This window comes from Mobula hypostoma, chromosome 7, assembly GCF_963921235.1.
Source record: "Mobula hypostoma chromosome 7, sMobHyp1.1, whole genome shotgun sequence".
Taxonomy (NCBI): Eukaryota; Metazoa; Chordata; class Chondrichthyes; order Myliobatiformes; family Myliobatidae; genus Mobula; species Mobula hypostoma.
Genome location: NC_086103.1, coordinates 32,542,050 through 32,560,323, shown reverse-complemented (window position 1 = coordinate 32,560,323; position 18,274 = coordinate 32,542,050). Strand labels below are relative to the sequence as shown.

At 42.4% G+C, this 18,274-nt stretch overlaps 1 long non-coding RNA gene across 1 annotated transcript in view; it reads right to left on the bottom strand.

Annotated features, from left to right (window-relative positions):
• Positions 1-18,274, bottom strand: part of LOC134348880 (uncharacterized) — a 59,958-nt gene that overhangs the window by 16,587 nt on the left and 25,097 nt on the right. The window contains exon 2 of the long non-coding RNA XR_010018512.1: positions 8,336-8,488. This is a non-coding gene — a long non-coding RNA (uncharacterized LOC134348880). The remainder of the gene's footprint in view (positions 1-8,335; positions 8,489-18,274) is intronic.

The following is an 18,274-nucleotide window of genomic DNA, read 5'->3' as shown; positions in this document are numbered from 1 at the left end:
CCCTTTTCTTTTTTTGGCTTTTCCTTTACTAACCCTTTGGTCAAATAAAAAATTATAAAGCTAAATTGTTTAATTGTATGTGGTTTACTGCCTGTTATTTTGTGGTAGTTATTTGTAACAGGGTAACAGATCAGACAGCATCCACACAAACGGGGGTTTGCAGGTGAGCTCGCACCTCAATCTCACATGTTTGTTGGGGCCAAAGATTGTCTTCCCTAGACTTATGCAGCCGACAGAACCAGAATGTTTCATGTGTGTTTAGAATGGTATTATTGTCTTCCCTAGACTTATGCAGCCGACAGAACCAGAATGTTTCATGTGTGTTTAGAATGGTATTATTTTGTCCACACAGTTATTATGGTTTTTCCTATCTATAATAACTGATTGGTCATAATATAATTTGTGGAACTCTGGCTCTAAAACGAGTTCAGTCTTGTATTTATAGTAGGGTATGGTTTATTTTATGAGTTTGTATTTTAAAGCAAGATTTTAGTGAATGATGTTTGCCACTTGATTGGAGCGATGTCGCAGCAAAAACCTGGCACTCAACGTCAGTAAGATGAAAGAGCTGATTGTGGACTTCAGGAAGGGTAAGATGAAGGAACACATACCAATCCTCACAGATGGATCAGAAGTGGAGAGAGTTAGCAGTTTCAACTGGGTGTCAAGATTTCAGAGGACCTAACCTGGTCCCAATGTATCAATGCAGTTATAAAGAAGCCAAGACAGCGATTATATTTCATTAGGAGCTTGAAGAGATTTGGTATGTCAACAAATACGCTCAAAAACTTCTATAGTTGTATCGTGGAGAGCATTCTGACAGGCTGCATCACTATCTGGTATGGCGGGGGGGGGGTGGTACTTTATAGGACCGAAAGAAGCTGCAGAGTGTTGTAAATTTAGTTGGCTCCATCTTGGGTACAAACCTATAAAGTACCCAGGACATCTTCAGGGAGCAGTGTCTCAGAAAGGCAGCTTCCATTATTAGGGACCTCCAGCACCCAGGGCATGCCTTTTCTCACTGTTATCATCAGGTAGGAGGTACAGAAGCCTGAAGGCATACACTCACCGATTCAGGAACAGTTTCTTCCCTTCTACCATCCAATTCCTAAATAGATATTAAACCTTTGAACACTACCTCACTTTTTTAATATATATTATTTCTGTTTTTGCACGATTTTTAATCTATTCAATATACGTATACTATAATTGATTTATTTATTTATTATTTTTCTTCTCTATTATGTATTGCATTTGTGACGAGAATACACATAGATTAAGATGTTAGCTGGCCTGGGCTGGCACCAGTGGGATCAGCAGTTGGTCTGCCACCTGTCTCAGGAGAGAGAGAGATAAGGAAAACAATGGAGCAGCATTTGGAAATGTTAATGAAGGGACGGGAGAGAGTAACGGAAGGAGAGCTGTCAAGATCAGCTCACCCTTTGAACCCTGAACTGTTTGAAGTGATGGACAGGAGATACCCCAGCAGGGGGATAAAAAGGGACAGGTTCACTAAGGCAGGACACACACGACACCCGAGGTAACGAGACCCTGGAAGCGGTGCGTCTCTCACAAGTCGGTGGGAGGTTTTGGAAGGCCGGTTGCGGGCCCAGGCCATAGATGCACAGGGTGGAAGGGCACGATCGGCGGGAACCTGGTGTGTGTCCACCCTTGCCTGGGTGCCGGGTTCACTGCAGAGAAACGATCGTATCTGGAAACGGAGCGGGTCACGGTCGGTGACCTCAGATGACATCACAAAGGGCTCACCCGAAAGCTGACTGCGAAGGTCTGTGTGGAAGCCGTTTTGAATATTCATTTGTTTTGCTCTCTCTCTCCTTCCTCCCCACTGTCTGCGAACTGAACTGAACTAAATTGAACTGAACTTTGCGTCACTTTGAAACTGGTCATTTACCCTTAGACAACGATAGAGCTTGATTGATCCTGTTATCTTAATTCTGTGTACATGTGTGTTTATCATTGCTGAACTGTTGCATTTATTATCCTTTTGATTAGGGTACTGTGTTGCTTGTTTCTTTAATAAAACTTTCTTAGATCTAGTAATCCAGACTCCAACTGAGTGATCCATTTCTGCTGGTTTGGCAACCCAGTTACGGTGTACGTAATGTAAGTAGGGTTCTCGTCCACGATTTTGAACGTTAAATTTGGGACGGAGTAAATTGATTGGGTCAAAATTCCCGAAAGAAAGAAAAGACAAACAGCAGAAATGGAGGCTGAGGAATTTATAAAGGCGCCGACCTTGGAGGCATTAGAGGATGCCAGGAAATCGGAATTGGTAGCTGTGGCCAAACGGTTGAATCTTGCTAAGGGGAAGTCGACAATGAGGAGAGAGGAGATACACAGAGCTATCGTAGAGCACTATGTATCTAAAGGTGTGTTTCCCCAAGGCGAGCTGGAGGTGGTGTCCATTGAAAAACCTGCTGGAGACGCGGTACAGGTGCAGCTTGAAAAACTGAGACTCGAGCACGAGTTCCGGGTACGGCAGTTGGAGCGAGAAGAGAAGGAGAGAGAGTTAGAAAGGCAGGAGAGAGTGTTAGAAAGGCAGGAGAGAGAGTTAGAAAGACAGGAGAAAGAGAAACAGTTAGAAAGGCAGGAGAAAGAGTTAGAAAGGCAGGAGAGAGAGAGACAGTTGGAGCGAGAAGAGAAAGAGAGGGAAAGGGAATTCGAGCTGGAGAAGTTAAGGATAAGGGCAGACCAGGGGCCCGTGCGGAACCAAGGTGGAGGGTTCCGGGCGACCCAGGAGGTTAGGCTGGTTCCCCCATTTGATGATACCGACGTGGATCGGTACTTTCTCCATTTCGAAAAAGTTGCTACAAGTCAGGACTGGCCGAGGGAAAAGTGGGCTGTTTTGCTTCAGAGTGTACTGAAAGGGAAAGCCCAACAAGCTTACTCCGCTTTATCCGCGGAAGATGCCCAGAGGGATGAGGTGGTGAAAGAGGCCATCCTCAGGATTTATGAGTTGGTCCCGGAGGCATACCGGCAGAGGTTCCGGAATGCGAGGAAGCAGTGGGACCGCACGTATTTAGAGTTTGCCCGTGAGATGCAGACATATTGTGAGCGTTGGTGCGCCTCGAAGGGGGTAGAGGGGGATTATGACAGACTGCTACAGCTGATCCTGATTGAGCAGTTTAAAGGTTGTGTCCCTGAGGGTATGAGACCCTACCTAGATGAGAAAGAGGCAGCCACATTAGCCGCAACTGCTAAGTTAGCGGATGATTATGCGTTGATGCATAAAATGAAGTTTGCCCCGAGTAAAGGCTACCAGAAGGGTAGTCAGGACGGCGGGGAGAGTCCACCAGAAATGTCAGAAAGTAAGCCGGGGACTAGTGAGAAGGATAAGGTAGACCGGGAGCAGTCTGGTAGGAAGTCTCCTGGGGTTGTCTGTTATAATTGCGGGAAAGTCGGACACTTTGCGTCCAGGTGCTTTACCCTAAAGAAGGAGATGGGAAAAGGAAAAACAGCGATTTTGACTGGCTGTATCGAGCTGGTAAATGAACCGCTAGGACAGGACAGGTCTGCCAAAGTTCAGGAAGGGCACGAGAGGTTGATCTTGGCCGGATTAGTGTCAGTGAAGGAGGGATTAAAACCAGTTCCAGTGCGGATCTGGAGAGACACGGGAGCGTGTCAGTCACTGAAACTGAAGAGTGTTTTAGAGTTTAGCTCAGAGACCCAGACTGGGGAGGTCAAGGTCAAAGGTACTGGGGAAGGGACAGAGGCCGTCCCTTTGCACCAGATACACTTACAAAGCAACCTGGTCTCTGGACTAGTCACGATCGGGGTGAGGTCCGAATTAGCGATGAAAGACATGGAAGTCTTGCTCGGTAATGACCTCGCCGGGGGAATCGTGTTCCCAGCAGTGAGATTGACAGGTCAGCCTGCCAGCATTGAGGCCCCGCCCATGGACTCACAGGTTCATCATGGGACTGCGGTAGTAAATTTAGCTGAGACGTTTCTGTCAGCCTTATACGAGAAGGGGGTAGAAAGTGAAAAGAAGGAGTGTAGTGAGACAAGAGGTAGTGAGGGAGCTGAGACAGACTTAGCATTAGCCAGGAAAGAATTTGTGCAGGCGCAGGACTGAGACGAGGGGCTGATGGTTTTGGCAGAGGCAGCTCTCTCTGACACAGAATTAACAAGGGAACTAGTAGGCTATTGTGTGGAGGAGGAAGTGCTAAGGAAGAAAGGGAGACCAAGTACCGTACCCGCAGATGAGGAATGGGAGGTGGTGCAAAAGAGTTATGGGGATGAGATTTTTAACCTGGCCCACAAGGTACCCCTCGGTGGACATTTTGTGGTGCTGGAGGAAACAGTTGGTGGAATCATGAAAGAGGTTTACCGGCTGCCCTGGAGGAAGGATGTTATTGATTATGGCCGACGCGAACTGAGACGGTCACAGGCTTTTGATATGCTAACAAACCTAGTCGGTGTTAGCGCGGAAATCAATGAAGCTATGGTCTCCCTGATAAGAGGAAAAAACCATTTTGAAAAGATGAGTATGGTATCGACCAGATGGGAGAAGGCTATTGTTTTGGCCAGCTCTGCTGATAAGGTCTCTCCCTTAATCCCCGAACAAAGCAACTCTTTAGGAGAAGTAATTAACGACTCGCACACGTGTGTTTGATTGTCCCGAGGCGATGCAAAGAACTGGGACGTTGGGTGGTGTTTGTTACGCTAGTGCAGCCTAGTGAGCAACAGCCCTATAGAATGAGTAATTCAGTGACGAAAGGGCTGACGAACACAGAGGTGTGTATTGGCGAGGTAATACGGCTGTCTGAAGCCAGCTTGATAGTGAACCTTGAAAAAAATGAGTTCGGCCACACGAAGGTCACTTACCTGGGAATTGTGGTGACACAGGGGCAGCTGGCAGCGATGCAAGCTAAAGTGCGGGCTATCTCTGACATCCCAACCCCGACAGACAAGAGGGCCCTCAGAAGGCTCTTGGAGATGGTGGGGTACTGTAGGAAGTTTTGCAATAACTCTGCGGTTACTACCCCTCCCCCTCCTACTAAGCCCTTACGAGAGGAAACTAAGTCGGAATGGGACGACCCTTGTTATTGTGGTCCAAGACGAAACCCAATGAGAGGTTACATTGATCGCAATTCATCAGTGTTTTTGGCCACTATGAAGTTTGTTAAGTTGGAGCCTGGTCTAAGGGATTATTAATAACACAGATAAAAGGAACAGAAAATGTGATGGCTGACTGTCTGTCAGGTGTTGACAACTTCAAATTCGCTGTGTTAGCCAAATAGCTGATAAAGATGTGTATTTGTGTGTATCAAATAATGTATCATGTTTGTAATTTTTACCCCGGTAAAAATCCTTAAAGGGGGGAAGTGTGACGAGAATACACATAGATTAAGATGTTAGCTGTCCTGTGCTGGCACCAGTGGGATCAGCAGTTGGTCTGCCACCTGTCTCAGGAGAGAAAGAGATAAGGAAAACAACGGAGCAGCATTTGGAGATGTTAATGAAGGGACGGGAGAGAGTAACGGAAGGAGAGCTGTCAAGATCAGCTCACCCTTTGAACCCTGAACTGTTTGAAGTGATGGACAGGAGATACCCCAGCAGGGGGATAAAAAGGGACAGGTTCGCTAAGGCAGGACACACACGACACCCGAGGTAACGAGACCCTGGAAGCGGTGCGTCTCTCACAAGTCGGTGAGAAGTTTTGGAAGGCCGGTTGCGGGACCAGGCCATAGACGCACAGGGTGGAAGGCCACAATCGGAAGGAACCTGGTGTGTATCCATCCTTGCCTGGGTGCCGGGTTCACCATAGAGAAACGATCGTATCTGGAAACGAAGGGGGTCACGGTCGGTGACCTCAGATGACATCACAAAGGGCTCACCCGAAAGCTGACTGCGAAGGTCTGTGTGGAAGCCGTTTTGAATATTCATTTGTTTTGCTCTCTCTCTCCTTCCCCCCACTGTCTGCGAACTGAATTGAACTAAATTGAACTGAACTTTGCGTCACTTTGAAACTGGTCATTTACCCCTAGACAACGATAGAGCTTGATTGATCCTGTTATCTTAATTCTGTGTACACGTGTGTTTATCATTGCTGAACTGTTGCATTTATTATCCTTTTGGTTAGAGTACTGTGTTGCTTGTTTCTTTAATAAAACTTTCTTAGTTCTAGTAATCCAGACTCCAACTGAGTGATCCATTTCTGCTGGTTTGGCAACCCAGTTACGGGGTACGTAACACATTGAACTGCTGCTGCTAAGTTAACAAATTTCATGACACATACCGATGATAATAAACCTGATTCTGATTCTGTGTAAGTAAACAGGTTAAGTTAAACTGCTACAGGATTCTGTAATGTGTTGGATTGTTTCTAGTTTCTCTTGGCATTTTCTGCATTTATCATCTTGAATTTGTTCATCTTATATTATGTATTTTTGTCATTTTTATGTGTTAACCACCTGGTTCTGTATTGCCATAAGGAACCCTTCTGTTTCTGTGAAGAGATGACCAACTCTGAGCCAGGCGTTCAATGCTTCCTTGTCTGCATCTAGTCTACACAGATCATGATGATGTCTTCCATGGAGTGTAATGCTCTCCATTGGTTAACTTTTTTCTTTAATAGTGATGGTTTCTTCATCTTTCTGGGTTGTGCTTTCATTTAAATTTAGTGGTGTGAACTTCTTATCAGAATTGCATATGCTTGTGTAGAGTACTAAATCCTGTTTTCATTGATGAAATTATATCCTTAGAATTTTTATCTGACTGTTGTGTAAATGTTTAATGTTTGTTATCCTCTCCCTCCTTCTGTCTTAGGTAGTATTAATCTAAGTATATTGTAAATACATTTTTTTCTGAAATTTGTCATTTCAGTTCTTATTTTCCTTTGTAAATTTTCTAGATTGGTTTCAAACCAAGATATTATGCCAAAAGAATACACTAATATAGATATAGCAAAAGTGTTTATTGCCTGTGTTATATTATTATTGTTGAGCTCTGTTTGGCAGATTTTCTTAAACCTTGAAGTATATAATTATTATTTTTTTCTGCATTTTCTCTATTTGTCTTCTTTTGTACATTGGTTGAATGTCAGTCTTTGTGTGTAGTTTTTCATTGATTTCATTGTGCTTCTTTATTCTACAGTGAATCTCACAAGAACTTGAATTTCAAGGTCGTATATGGTGACATATTTGATATTAAATTTACTTTGAACTAACTTCAAGGGGAAATTTAGAGATGGATAATAAAAAAAATGGTTGCCAGAAATGTCCATATCACATGAATAAATGGAAAAATAACTTGGAACTATTTTTTTTGTACGATACAAATATATTATCATTACTATTGTAACAAACTTGTTACTTTGATACCTTGGTGGATTTACAAATGTGTTTCTTCAAAAGAAGTCAGGATTATTTCCTGCATTGACTAGACTCTTGTTATTAAAGAATCTTGAAGAAAATAGATATTAGCCTGAGACAATGCTCAATATAACAAAATTTCATTTGAGCGAAATGAAGATGGTATGTTCTTCACTCAGTAGCTTATTTATTACACACAGCTGCTTTAGGGATAGATGAATAAACCCATTACTGGTACTCAGAGACACTGCCTCTTTTGCTGATTCAAGATCATGTGCAAGAGCAATGTGATAAAAGAAAATGATATTTATTTTTACTCAAGTAGGACAAGAATTTAAATTATACATGGGCCTTATTATGATCTAAAATTAGTCTTTTCTAATATTAGCCCACTTATATATACACTCTTTGATCTCAGCATACTGCTGGGGTTCAGTTATTCCAAGAATTTAATTGGTTGGGAGTTATATGTTCCAATCCTTGTTTAAAAAAAAGTTTGCATGAGCTAAAATGCTGACTGTCAATTTAAAATCCTGATAGTTGATATATAAACATTTATTACAGTAATCCATTTGAAATTTGACAAATAAGTGATGACTGTTTGTATTTACAAGATGACTTATTTGCTTTTGAAAGCATTACTTCTCTATGATGGATATGACAATTGAGAAGTATAACAAGATACATATGAAGAATATGACAATGAGATATTAATTAAAGATGTGAATTATAATTTGTGTTTACTGGCTATGAGCTGCAATGAGATTGCATTCATTCAATCAGGAGCTGCTAATAATGGATAGAAAATGATAGAATAGCCTTTGATTTTGACATGGATGATTCTCAATTCATTTTGTAAAGTGCTAAAGTGCTGTTGGTATACATACACTTGTGCAATAGTGTAATATTACAACAGCAATGTACTTTAGGCAGAAATGTTTGGTTACATTCTTTAGTAAGATTACTTGAATAAACAATGATACCGTTTTGCCACTGACCTGTTCTTTTAGACAGTAGTTTCTCTGGTTACTGCATTTTATTTAAGGGAGACCACAGAACACTTTCAAAATATGTCTGAACGCAATACAAAGATTTTCAGCTGCATCTCATAGAAAAATTGGCCTGGTGCAATTCTCCATGCACTGGTGTATCTGCAGTGGGATATAAAGTGCAATAAACTCAACCTTAGACTTTGGATCACATTGCATATATACTTAAGCACTCAAACCTTAACAAAAAAATGCAATAGAAATCTGAAGTTTGAAAAAATCACAAACATATGGAAAATTAATTCTGGATATTAACAGATCCAGTTTAAATAATAGGACAAGCTAACAGCTTCATGTTAATAAGACTGTTGTAAATAGCATAATCTATCAGTCAGAGTATGATGCATTGGTGACAGGTGTATATTACAGCAGGGAATGGAATAATTACATTTTGGATCCGCTGAGATATGAATATCCTGTTCTATGAATATTAGGCCTCCCAAGATCCAGTCTATAACCAATGGGACCAAGGTTGATTTGCAAGACCCTCTCAACTATTTTGCTTAGTGCTTCTGATAAATATGGCACCTGCATACAATGCTCCTTTGGTCAACATTTTCTGGATAGATCATGAAACCATATATGTAACTTCTTTTATGTCTTTTACATTTCTTTTTAATCCTGGATGTGATCCTGGAACTGTTGGAGCCTCTGATTTGTTGTTTGGAGACCATTTGGGTTTCCAATGCTCTGCAGTCTCTGAAAGGATTCTAGGAGGCAGAGGCAGCGTTAACGAACATTATGGCAAGCAGGCTGTGAGCTGATGTTTGAATTCATTTTGCTGATTATAGGTTCCATTATTCACTGATTAAAGCAACGAGGGGCGACTGAAACATCAAGTCAAGTGTGCAAGCTTGGAGATTGTTTGGGTGCTTCAGCGCTCTTCCGAGAGCATTCCAGGAGACAGAGGCAGCATGAGTGAAATTCGTGGTGAGAAGGCTGCTGTATGGGGTGCAAGCAATTCTTCAACTCCATTTCACCAATTAAAGCTTCCATTGTTCACTGATTAAAGCATCAAGGGAGATTGAAGCATCAAAGTGAGAGCAGCGGGTGAGCGCAGACTACCTCTACCATCAACAGATAACTTGCAATACCAGAGGAGACAACACACTGGACCATTGCTACACCACCATCAAGAATGCCTACCGTGCTGTTCCACACCCTCACTTCCGGAAGTCTGATCACCTAGCTGTATTTCTATTCCCTGACTATAGGCAGAGACTGAAGACTGCAGCACCAGCAGTGAGGGCAAAGAAGGTATGGACAAGGGAAGCACAGGAGTGCCTACAGGACTGCTTTGAATCGGTGGACTGGACTGTATTCAGGGATTCATCTTCGAACCTGATGAGTATGCTGCAGTTGTTACCGACTTCATTAAAACCTGTGTGGATGAGTGTGTGCCCACAAAGACTTACTGTACATTCCCAAACCAAAAGCTGTGGATGAACCAGGAGGTATGTCATCTGCTGAAGGCTAGATCTGTGGCATTCAAGTCTGGCGACCCAGACCTGTACCAGAAAACCAGGTATGATTTGCGGAGGGCTAGTTCAAGGGCAAAGAGACAATTTCGAATGAGGTTGGAGGCAACATTGGATGCACGACTACTCTGGCAGGGTCTGCAAGGCATTACTTCCTACAAAGTGAAACCCAATAGCATGAATGACAGTGATGCTTCAATACCAGAAGAGCTCAATGCCTTCTATGCACGCCTTGAAAGGGAGAACACTACTACAGCTGTGAAGATCCCTGCTGCACCTAATGACCCTCTGATCCCTGTCTCAGAGGCTGATGTTAGGCTGTCTTTAAAGAGAGTGAACCCTCGCAAGGTGGAAGGTCCCGATGGAGTACCTGGTAAGGCTCTAAAAATCTGTGCCAATCAACTAGCAGGAATATTCAAGGACATTTTCAACCTCTCACTGCTATGGGTGGAAGTTCCCACTTGATTCAAAAAGGGAACAATTATACCAGTGCCTAAGAAGAATAATGTGGGCTGCCTTAATGATTATCGCCCGGTAGCACTCACTTCAACAGTGATGAAATGCTTTGAGAGGTTGGTCATGACTAGACTGAACTCCTGCCTCAGCAAGGACCTGGACCCATTGCAATTTGCCTATTGCCACAATAGGTCAACAGCAGCTGCAACCTCAGCGGCTCTCCACATGACTTTAGACCACCTGGGCAACAAAAACACTTACATCGGGATGCTTTTCATTGACTATAGCTCAGCAGTTAATAAGATCATTCCCACAATCCTGATTGAGAAGTTGCAGAACCTGGGCCTATACCTCCCTCTGCAATTGGATCCTCAACTTCCTAACTGGAAGACCACAATCTATGCGGATCGGTGATAACATCTGCTCCTCGCTGACAATCAACACCGGCACACCTCAGGGGTGTGTGCTTAGCCCACTGCTCTACTCTCTCTATACCCATGACCATATGGCTAGACATAGCTCAAATACCATCTATATATTTGCTGACAAACAACCATTGTTGGTAGAATCTCAGGTGGTGACGAGAGGGCATACAGGAGTAAGATATGCCAACAAGTGAAGTGATGCCACAGCAACAACCTGGCACAACGTCAGTAGGACAAAAGAGCTGATTGTGGACTTCAGGAAGAGTAAGATGAAGGAACAGATACTAACTCTCATAGGGGGATCAGAAGTGGAGAGAGTGAGCAGCTTCAAGTTCCTGGTTATCAAGATCTCTGAGGATCTAACCTGGTCCCAACATATCGATGCAGTTATAAAGAAGGCAAGACAGCGGCTATACTTTATTAGGAGTTTGAAGAGATTTGGCATGTCAACAAATGCAGTCAAAAACTTTAATAGTTGTACTGCAGAGAGCATTCTGACAGGCTGCATCACTGTCTGGTATGGAGGGGCTACTGCACAGGACCAAAAAAAGCTGCAGAGGGTTGGAAATCTAGTCAGCTCCATCTTGGGTATTAGCCTACAAAGTACCCAGGACATCGTCAGGGAGCGGTGTCTCAGAAAGGCAGCTTCCATTATTAAGGACCTCCAGCACTCAGGGCATGCCCTTTTCTCACTGTTACCATCAGGTAGGAGGTACAGAAGCCTGAAGGCACACACTCAGTGATTCAGGAACAGCTTCTTCCCCTCTGCCATCCGATTCCTAAATGGACATTGAATCTTTGGACACTACCTCACTTTTTTAATATACAGTATTTCTGTTTTTGCACATTTTAAAAAAATCTATTCAATATATGTAATTGATTTACTTGTTTATTGATGATTATTATTTTTTTATTTTATTTATTATTACTATTATTATTATTATTATTTATCTCTGCTAGATTATGTATTGAATTGAACTGCTGCTGCTAAGTTAACAAATTTCACATTACATGTTGGTGATAAAAAAAAAACCTGATTCTATTTCTGATTGATCTGTTACAGAGAAAAAAATGTCTGCCACTGCGCCAGAAGAGTATTCCTCAGTTTTCTGCATTTTGGATGTGGACTTTGACTATGGACTTTTTTCAGTCTTACAGTTACTTATATTCTGTGTTTTTCTTGTTTTTTTGTGTGTGGAGGGGTGTTAGGTTGTCAATGTGCCTATTCCATTTTGTTTGTTTTTTTGTGTGTGAGCAGAGATTTGGGGGTTGATGTGTCTGTTCAGTTTTCATTTCAATTTTTTACATAGAAACATAGAAACATAGAAAACCTACAGCACAATAAAGATCCTTCAGCCCACAATGCAGTGCCGAACATGTACTTACTTTAGAAATTACTTAGGGTTACCCATAGCCTTCTATTTTTCTAGACATGCACCTATCCAGGAGTCTCTTAAAAGACCCTATTGTATTCGCCTCCACCACCGTCGCCGGCTGCCCATTCCACGTACTTACCACACTCTGTGTAAAAACTTACTATATTCTGCCATCATATTTGACCTACCAAACTGAATCACTTCACACTTATCTAAGTTGAACTCCATCTGCCATTTCTCAGCTCAGTTTTGCATCCAATCAATGTCTCGCTGTAACCTCTGACAGCCCTCTACACTATCCACAACACCCCCAACCTTTCGAGAGGCGGAACAAAGTGATCATGGTGTTAATGGCAATTCCTTTGCTTGCATCTTTGGAAACAGCTCTATTTCCATCTTTAATATCTCTATTTTTCCCTTTCAGGGTTCTTTTGAAGACCCTGACCTGGAGTTACACGCTGACTACGGTTCTTTGCTGGAATGGGACCCGCTCTCGGGGTTTCATGAATGGTCGTTACTCGGCACGCCAAGGACTCAGCCTAAGAGTCCGACACAGATTTCGAGGCCTAAGATTTCGGGGGTCTGGAGACAGGCAGATCGAAGGTCGATGTCACGACAGGAGATCTGTGTGTCGTTGGGGGAGTCAAAACATCTATGGCTGTGTACCCAGAGACTCAAGATCTTTAGGCACAGAGTGCGAAAAAAGCGATGTAATAGACTTTTAACATCGTAAACCAGCGAGTTGTTTTTTATCTCTCCCTGCTTGCTGTGAAATGGAGACATCCCTTTCTCACTTATTACAGAGAGAGAGAGAGCCTGTGGTCTGTTGAATACCGAGTGAACAATGTAGTCTCTGGGGTAACTGCAAGTCTGTGCCTTTACTGTTGCTTTGCACACACATGAGTACTCAGTGGCGGGTGCCAATGCTTTTTTTGTCGGTGGGAGGGAGGATTGTTGCTTGCAGCTTACACACGGGAGGGAAGGGAGCTGGGGGGGAACTTTAGGGTTCTAACATTTAACTGTCGTTCATTCTTTGCGAAGAAAAAACATTTCAGCATGTATATTGTATATGTTTCTCTGCCATTAAACGTTCCTTTGAAATCTTTGAAACCTTTGAAACCTGTGTGGGAGAAGGGATTTAGGGGTCAACATGCCCGTTATGTTTTGCTCATTTTTTGTTTGATTTGTTTGGTTTTTTTTGTGCGGGAGGAAGGATTTGGAGGTTGATGACTGTACTGCCTTCCTTTTCTTTCTTGGTTCATGGCTACCTGGCGAAGAAGAGTTTCAAGGTTTTATACTTGGATAACAAATGAACCTTTGAACCTTTGAATATCCTCATCATGATACACCCCTATATTTTGACTACAGATAGCACGTGGTAACGTGCAAATCATTTCAAGGAAGAGAAAATTGTCAAAAATGCATTTATAATTCAAAATCTTGTAATTATATCAGTTGATGGCTACTGGATGATAAAACTTATTCCATATCTATCGATATTGACCGATATTAGCCCATGGAGTAGCAAAACTTTTACAGATATACTTACAAAGTATACTTATGGGCAGCCATTGTGGCATAGCGTTTAGTGTGACGCTATTGCAGTGTGGCGCATTCTGAAGCCCAGAGTTCACCTCTGGTGCCATTCTGTAAGGAGTTTGTTCGAAATCCCTGTGGAATGTGTGAGTTTTCCCTGGGTGCTCCAGTTTCCACCCGCAGTCCAAAGGCATAATGTTTAGTGGGGTAATCGTCAATGTAAATGGTCCTGTGATAGGTTAGGGTTAATCGGGCTTGTCGGGTGTTGCTGGGACGGTGTGGCTCAATGAGTCAGAAGAACCTACTCTGCACTGCATGGCTAACTAAAAATGAAAGATAAACGGAAGTATTAGGTGCCATGCTGGCATAGCAGTTACAGCTCAGGGTGTTCCAGAACTCAGAGTTTAACTCCAACGCTGCTTGTAAGGTGTCGGTGTTTGTCTTCCATGTGGTATGTGTGGATTTTCTCCGGGTCCTCTGGTTGCCACCCACAGTCTAAAGACGTACCCAGTAGGTTAACTGCTCATTGTAAATTGTCCTGTGATTAGGTTAAGGTGAATTGAGTTTGTCAGGGACAGTGTGACTCAAAGAGCCGGAAGGGGCCTGCTCACTAAATTAATAAATAAATAAGATCAGTTACTGATGCCAAAAGAGCAGAGTATTGCAATGATATATGTTAAGATAACACTTCAATTGACATCAAGTCCTGTCATGTCTCCTCTATCTAACCAATGTACCTTTGACAGCACCACCTTTTTTTTAGATTATGAGGACTCTCAGTCCTCATTTATTGTCATTTAGAAATGCATGCATTAAAAAATAATACAATGTTCCTTCAGAATGATATCACAAGAAAACACAGGACAAACCAAGACTAAAACTGACAAAACCACATAATTATGACATATAGTTACAACAGTGCAAAGCAATACGATAATTTGATAAAGAGCATGGGCACGGTCAAAAAAAGGTCTCAAAGTCCTGATAGACTCATCATCTCACGCAGGCAGCAGAAGGGAGAAACTCTCCCTGCCATTGAACTTCCAAACGCCGCCAACTTGCCGATGCAGCACCATTGGAAGCACCCGACCGCAGCGGACTGAGTCTGTATGAAAACTTCTAGCCTCGAGCCTCCGAGCAGCCCCTCCGACACAGCCCTTCTGAGCACCATCCTCTGCCAACTGCTTCGACCCCACCCCAGCCGCTGAGCAACAAGCAAAGCCGAGGACTTGGGGCCTTCTCCTCGGAGATTCGGGACCACACAGTAGCAGCAGCAGCGAAGCAGGCATTTCAGAAGTTTCACCAGATGTTCCTCCGTGCTCTCACATCTGTCTCCATCAAATCAGGATTGTGCACGGCATCCTACTTAACAAATAACAGACATCACCACCGGAGTGGCCGCTGCGAGCTGTGTCGCGCCACCATCTTCACCTCCTGCCTTATGTCCTTATGACCCATTTTGTAACAAAGCGACATTCCTTCAATCATTCAACCATCTTTAAAAAGACAAATTCTGAGAACTTATTGCCCTTAACCATGATCTATATCACAATAATTGTCATTTGTGAATCAGCATCAAAATAATACCACATTCTTGTATTAGCCTTCAGTAATACTGTTGACATGTTTATCTTTATTAACTCTCAACAATAAATTACCATTTTGTTTTATTTATTGCATTTGGCTTTTACTGAATTACATCCATTTAAAGTTATTTTTTTGTATAGCTTCTGCTTATGCTTTTAAAAGCTTGATTCAAATGAGAAATTGTCTAATAGACAACCTGAGAGTATTTTGCACAGAGGCATTAAGGTTAGATTCCTTGTAAAACGCTAAAGGTTCTATCTAAGGATAACATATCTTTTGGTTGATATGAAAATCAATAGTTCACACTGCACAGCAAGAACTATATGGAATGTAGAGGCTCAGTACAGTAGTTGCCCAGTCTGCCAGGTACCTGTGCTCCATCTGCCAAAGCCATTTGTATATCTGCTTGCACCCATTTATTCCCCTTCTCATTCCCACACTGACATGTCTGTCCACAACTTCCTCCAATCCCAGGATGAGGCCAAAAGCAAACTAGAGAGACAACTCATATTCCATTCTGATTACTACACCGCCCAATGGCATGAGCATTGAATTCTTCAGTTTGATAGGACAATATGATACAGAGGCTAAATTAAGCCATTTGATCATTTGAATCTATAAGATATAGAAGCTGAAATGATCATGTCATCTGGCTGAGTGATGCCACAACATCTCACTCAATATCATCCAGACCAAGGAGATGATTATTGATTTAAGGAGGAGGAAACTGTTAGTCCATGAGCCACACATCATCGAGGGATCAGAGCTAGAAAGGTTCAGCAACTTTAAATTCCTTGGTGTTATCTTTTCAGAATATCTGTCCTGGGCTCAACACATAAGCTTCATCACAAAAAAAAAACACAGCAGCGCCTTTACATTCTTAGAAGTTTGTTTCAATTCGGCATGTTATCTGTAACTTTGACAAATTTCTACAGGTGTGAGGTAGAAAGTATATTGACTGGTTGCGTCACAACCTGGTATGAAAACACAAATGCCCTTGTATTGAAAAGCCTCCAAAAGCTAGTGGATACAGCTCCATCCATCACAGGTACAGCTCTCCCCACTACGAAACACGTCTCAGTGCTGTTGCAGGAAAGCAGCATTTATCAAGGACTCCCAACATCCAAGCCATGGTATCCTCTCACTGCTGCCATCAGGAAGAAGGTACAGGAGCCTCAGAACACACACCGCCAGGTTCAGGAACGGTTATTATACCTCTCAACATTCAGGCTCTTGAACTAAAGAGGAAAACTTCACTCATCCCATCACTGAAGTGTTGTCACAACCTATGGACTCAATTTCAAGGACTCTTCGCCTCATGTTCTCAATGTTTTGTGCTTATTTATTTATTCTAATTATTATTATTTCTTTTATTCTCTCTTTCTGTTTGTACTTGCACAGTTAGTTGTTTCTTTGCACGTTGGTTATTGTCTGTCCTGGTGGATGTGGTCTTTCATTGATTCTATTATGTTGTATTTATTGTGATTGTCCACAAGAAAAGGTAACTCAGGCTTTACTTTGAACTTTGAATGACCCATCTGCTCTGCCATTCAAGCATAGCTGATTTTCCTTCAAACCCTTTTTCCTGTAACCCTTAACCTTTTTACCACTCAAGAACCTATCCATCTTTGCCTTAAGTATAATAAATGACTTGGCTTCTACTTTCCTCTGTGACAAGGAAGTCCACAGATTCACCAACTTCTGGCTGAAGAAATTTCTCCTGATCTTAGTTCTAAAAGGAATCCCCCTTACTTTGAGGCCACGCTTTTAGATCCAACTCTCCCAATTGGAAACATCCTCTCCACATCCACTCAGTCTAATCCTTTCAGTATCTGGCAGGTTTCAATGAGATCCCACCTCATGCTTCATGAGGTCCAGAGACACAAAACCCACCTTATATGTTAAACTTTTCATTCGGGGGATTATTCTTGAGAACATCCTCTTGACCCACTCCAAGACTAGAACATGACTCCTTAGATACAGGGCCAAAAATTGGTCACAATATTCCAAATACAGTCTGATCAGTGTGTTATAAAGCCTTAGCAGTACATCCTTGTTTTTATGTTCTAACCCAGATTCAGGTAATCTGCCCCTTTTGTTTCCTTTTCTTTCCTGTTCGATCCCGTTTCTCCTATACATCCACCCTCTGCCCATACCCTCCAACCGTCTTATTTTCCCCTTCCTCCACCCAGTCCATTTGCACATTCACTCACAAGTTCCTTTCACTGGTCTTCTACAACACGCGCCCCCTCCCCGCGACTGTTCCCAGATGTCCACCTCACCTCCCTCATTTGGTTCCATTCTCCACCTTCCTTTCCTATTAGATTCTATCATCTACAGCCCTTTATTGCTCTACCTATCATCTCCCAACCTCAGTTGCTCTTTTCATCCTTCTCCCTTCCATCTGCCAATCCTTCCTTCTCAGCTCTTGCCAGTCATTTGTCCACATCTCTTTATATCGACTGCCTCCCTCGACTCTTTGGACCTGAAACTTTGACCATGTATCTCCATCCACAGATGCTTCCTGAGTCCCTTAAGTGATTGCATTGCTACTAAAATTAAATAATTTTCATTATTAACAATGTTGAATGCAGCAGAAATTTGATTTAAATATAATTAAGTCCAATTTGGAAGAACCTTCCGGAAGACCATGGATTAATACCATTCTAACTCACTGTGGATGAAGAAGACACTGGGGCTCTATGTGTGCAGTAAAATGAAAGAAAACTGGCCAGTGTGTTACCTTGTTTATCCTGATGAGGTCATTGAACTGCCTTGCACATCTGTGAAGTTGAGATGATTTATTACAGATACAATTGCAAAAGCCAAATACCGCAGATGTGAGAAATCTGAAGTAAAACAGAAATTAGTGCATGTACTTAGCAAGTCAGGCATCATCTTTAGAACAAGAAACTAAAGTTAATGTTTTAGGTCAGTAAACTAGAAAAACAGATTTGTGATGCAGGAGGATTTAAGATTAAGGGCAAGGGAAACCTTTTAAGAGCTTTTATATGAGCACCAAATTCCCTG